The following is a 5551-nucleotide window of genomic DNA, read 5'->3' as shown; positions in this document are numbered from 1 at the left end:
TGGCTCATGTCTTATAGTTTTATATGGTGTTTTTAAAGAAATATTTTTATTTTATAAAAATTTTATAAATCCAAATTTATATTAATATGAAATCAATTTCAAGTCAACTTCTATTATAATAGAACGACAAATTTATAATTACAAGAAACAATGAGAAAATTAGCATTACTTACAAAATATGGATGAAACCGAAAAAAAAGCATGTTCATGGAAAGTACATTTTGGATAAAAATAATTCTCATTTTATACACTTGAACAATGTCTTTTCTTACATTATCAAAAAATACCCTTATATATCAACCCAACTCACATGAGGATGATATATGCAGAACATTATTACTGTAAGACTATAATAGTGTTACTTTAAGACTAAGACACACGTAATACCATTTTAGGATAATGCGAGGTCAACACCATTCCAATGCATGAAATAAGTTTTTTTTTTTTTTTTTTTGGTAATCTTTTCATCCATATTGTGTGAGTAGCACATATTTACATAATTCCCAATTATACATGAATTAAAGATAAATATTTTTATTTATTAAAAAAATTATTTTAATGAAACAAAAGTTAAAATAAAATGAAAGCAATTTTAATATTCAATTTTTATAAACAATTAACATAAGCACTTCATATTTGCTGAAAAATAAGATTTGGATAAGTTGTCATAATATTTAATCAACAAATTAATTGCATGACTTGTTTTAATTGTAATGTTTTATGTATCTCCAACTTTAGACTCCTCTATAACGTCATTTGCGGTTCACTTATGAATGAAAATCATGAAAAATACAAGTTATAATTATTAACAGTGTCTACTTAGTTTAAAAGAGGTGTCATTTTTTAACTTGAAAAACATGCTTTTAATACACCAAACAATGTTTAATCATATTTCTAAATGATGAATACATATAATTGAATAATCATTTATGAGTCATTGATTAACAACCCCTAGCATGATAGTCTTGTAAATGATTGATACTTTTCACCTTGAAACAAAGAAAAAAAAACAACTCATAATACATATTTATCATGAATCAATCAAACCAAACAACAATCATAAAATTATATAAGTAATAAAGTATTAATTTAAATAAATTTATCATTTACTTCATTTGGGCTATCAAAACTTGCTTTCACATCTTATAATTGCATTGAGAAACACTCTTGAATCATTTGTAAAACTTCTCAACTTATATAAGCAAATGTGAACAACATGTCAAAATTACATATAACAAAAACATTTTGAGCGACTGCAACATTTATTCCTATGTGGCTAACTTGTTTTTAAGCAAGTAAGAGATGCATTTATATATGTGTGATTAATTGCAGTCATGCATTTCTATTGACGAAAAAACATGATGACTTTAGACTTGAAATGGAACTTAAAATGTAAAGTATTCAAAAATTTACATTATATACAATGTCTTACTTAAAACTATGGATGATATTTTGAATTATTGACAATATGAGAGGGCAGTGGAGAGTCAATAAAAAGAATCAAATTCTTTGTAAGTTTACATATTACCCTTAAAGTTAAAGTGAGATGTTTATCCATAGTCTTAAGGAAATGTTGAAAACGATTCACTATAACTTTCATTCCCAAGTTATGGTTAATAATCATAAAGAAACAAAGCAAGTGTTTCTTCAACTACAGTTTCTCCGATATTTTTAATTACTCATTTTCTTTAAGCAAAGCACAAAGTAGTTCATTCATCTAAAACGATACATACATATTCTTTTATGGTTATTCAAAAACTCCATCATGAAATGTTATCCTCTTAAAATGGATGTTCTTTGAGGCATCATATTCAAACATTTCCCAGCATATTTGCATATATAGAGTAACATTATAAAATCTTCAAAATTATCATCATTTGAAATAGAGATGAGAAAGACAAACTAATAACACAATGTGGGTTGTCATCGATACGTAAGGTTATTTTCTTATCTTTCATATAATATTACCACAAATATTATCATATATAACATTTTTATTAAATGAAGCAATAATAATATAATAATCAATTATCAAGATAAAACCTAAAAGATGACCAAAAAAAAAATATACAAGTTTTATAAATCAAAAGGAAGAAAATTCTACTTTGTAATAGACAATAAGGACTACAATACCCTAAGCAAGGAGATCGTAGAATAGGAAGAAAGAAAATATTTAAAAAAAACATGATTGGAAGCAAAACCATGAACTAGGACCATGCCTATAAAAATAAAAGCAAAGATGTTTCAAATATATCATACTAAGTAAATCCATCTAGTCAATTAAAATCCAAATGCATCAAAATAACCAAATAAAGTCTGCTCTTGAAACTTATACCATGCAAAAAGGCGAGCATCTGAGACACTCCCACCCAAAATAAACTTAGTCAAAGGTCAACCAACAATACAACCCCATATCCTTCCGTTCGGACATACTCCATTCAAGGAGTACATTCTTGGGGGTCACTTCTCCAAGGTACCTAGTATTAGAGTGACTGATAGCAGGTATAAGTATGTTTGATCCACACACACACAACCATAAATAAATAAATAAAAGTACTATGACATTACAATCAAACATTTGAATTACTAAAGTCTAATAAACGAAACTTTCCTTCTATACATTGACATATTAAAAAAAAAATTCTCTCCAATCTAGATCCTTAAACTTCTCCATAACTTTCTTGTAAGTATAATCATCAATTTGTTCAATTCTTTCATTAAGAAGCATAGAAGAAGCCTCGTCTTTTGTGTTAAGTAAGTAAAGCCAAGTAAACCTAGTATGATCATCAATGAATGATAAGAAATATTTAACACCAATAATGGAAGGAATAGGTGAAGCACCCTAAAGATCTATATGTGTTAATGCAAAAGGTCTTACATCTTGAGATTGAGACAAATGAAAGGAAACCTATGACTCTTAGCAAACTACAAAAATTGAAACTGGAAGCTCTTGGTTTTTTAATATTACAAATATCAAAAACTTTATGAACTATTGCTAAAGTTGGATGCCCCAAATGCTTATGTTAGATGTTAGTATCTTTGGTTTGAACGATGAGGGCTGAAAAGTGAAATGAGATGTCTTGAAGAGGATGGTGGTGAGCAAACCCTGTAAAGGCCACAATCAATGTGTCTTGGAGAAGGATATTTTGTGTGTCCTAATCCTTCACAAAAAGATAATCATAATGAAATTCAACAAAGGCTTTATTTCTACACAATTTAGACACACTGATAAGGTTATTTGATATGGTAGGCATGTGATATATGTGACTAAGTAAAAGAGAGTGTGAAGAACTTGGTAGAGCAGCATATCTAACATGAGAAATTGAAATTTTCTTACCATCCCCAACTATCACTTGATTTGGCCCTATGAATGTTGTTGATGAAGTCAACTTGGAGTAATCTGGTGTGAAATGATGAGTTGCTCTCGAGTCCAAGTACCAACTATTATAAACCATAGAATTTGCACTAGCAATGCTGTTAGACATCATGTTGAACATTGGAGGATTGGTGGTCTCAGTTTTGGGAAAAGAAAATGTGTTGAAGTTCTTTAAAGAATGTTGAGCTGGTTAGTAATTCAAATTTGTCCTATAATAACAAATGTTGGCTATGTGGCCAAGTTTTCCACAAATTTGGCATTAAGGTTTAGACTTGTTTAGGTTAGATTGAGTGGTAGGTGCACATAGGATGAAGGGGAGTTGTCTGGGGCCTTGCCAAGGAGATGGAGTTGGTTTGGTGAATATCTGTTCTAGTTGGGAAATTTACCATGTCCATGAGAAATTAGGTTTGAAAGATTTTTTTTTATCAAGTTGAGTTGAGACAAGTTGGCTTGAAGAGAACTCAATTGGTCATCTAAGTTTTGTGAATCCAACCTGAACTCATAACTAAGCAACAGACTATGTATCTCCTCTATGCTTGGTTTATCAAGTCAATTAATTATTGATGTGACAAATGGATTATAGGTACGGTCAAGACCCCCAAACAAGTAAAGAAGATGGTCTGTGTATGAAACAAGCTCACCTATGGCAACAAGAGTATTGCAAAGATGCTTCCATTTTTTAATATATTCCATAGTAGTCATTCATTTTTTCTTCAGGTTTTGTGTCTTAGCATGAATCTCAATCAAATGAGCCATGAATGCAGCAAAGTAGATCTGGTTAAAAGAATTCCAAATCTCCATAGCAGTTGAATAGCTAACAGTTTGAGATAGCATCCCTTCAGTTAGAGAGACATCAATCCAGTTCATAATGAGTTGATTAAAGCGATGCCAAGCAGTGAAGTTTGGATTAACAGTTTGCATTTGAGCATCGAGAAATCTTGTTAGACAAGGTCGAGACCCGTCGATGAAATCTTCCAATCCATTTGCAATAATGACATTTAGTACATAATTTTTCCTGATGAGATAGTTATTCTCATCAAGCTTCATGGTAAGAGATCGATTCAATGATGGAAGGTTTGGTAATAGAGGAAGAATAGATTGTGTACCAACAAGTTGGTTCTAGGTTTGTTGGGTGGTTTGGGTATTTTGGTGAGTCATTGGAGTAGGAGTAGATGCAGATGTTTTTTAAGTATTGGTGGTAAGACTAGGTGACACCATGGATTGGCTTTAATACCAAGAAAACTTTTAAACTGAAGAAAAAGAAGCCAAAAGAAGAAATGAAGAAAGAAGAAGAAATCATTATGGTATGTTATCTTCTGGTAAGTTCAACAAAGAGTTAAATACAAAGAAATATAGGGCTAACAACCTATACACATGACCTTATTAGGATGGAACAACCAAAAACTAAATATAGCTAAATTAAAACATTATTTAGTTTTTTCACTCTACTAATCAACAATCGGTGCTTTGCCAAGAGAACAATATTTTGCATGTTGAACCTCTTCAGAATTTGATCAATGTAGCTTTTTGAGACAAACTAAGGATGCATTTAGTTCTATCATGAAGAATATGTATATCCAAAACGTAAGATGCTTCTCTAAGATCCTTCGTATCAAAATGATGAGATAACATGTGTTTGGTCTCACTTACAAGGTCAAAAGCATCAAATGTAAGCAATATATCATCAATAAATAGAACAAGAAATACATATATAATTGTTCCACTGACTTTCAAGGATATGCGTTGATCAATTGTGTTCTTAAAACTACTTGTCGTAATTATATATATTATTAACCATCAATATTTACCATTGGCTTAATGCTTGCTTCAATCCATTAAAGTTTCGAAACCAAAATTTCTTTATTTGACACCTCAAAACTTGTAGCTTGAACTCTCTATATCTCTTATTTGCTGAAAGGTTACATTTAAAAAAAATTCAAAATTTTACCAAATAAAATCTATTTAAGTGACTCCATTATATTATTACTCTAATCATCCCAAATCCTTGTAGGACAAATTGCTAGAATTATATTACAAGTACTAGCTATAAAAAAATTCAAAATTTTACCAAATAAAATCTATTTAAGTGACTCCATTATATTATTACTCTAATCATCCCAAATCCTTGTAGGACAAATTGCTAGAATTATATTACAAGTACTAGCTATCACAATC

The sequence above is a fragment of the Vitis vinifera genome, chromosome 8 (genome assembly GCF_030704535.1).
Source record: "Vitis vinifera cultivar Pinot Noir 40024 chromosome 8, ASM3070453v1".
NCBI classification, from domain to species: Eukaryota; Viridiplantae; Streptophyta; class Magnoliopsida; order Vitales; family Vitaceae; genus Vitis; species Vitis vinifera.
This window is presented reverse-complemented; position numbering follows the sequence as displayed.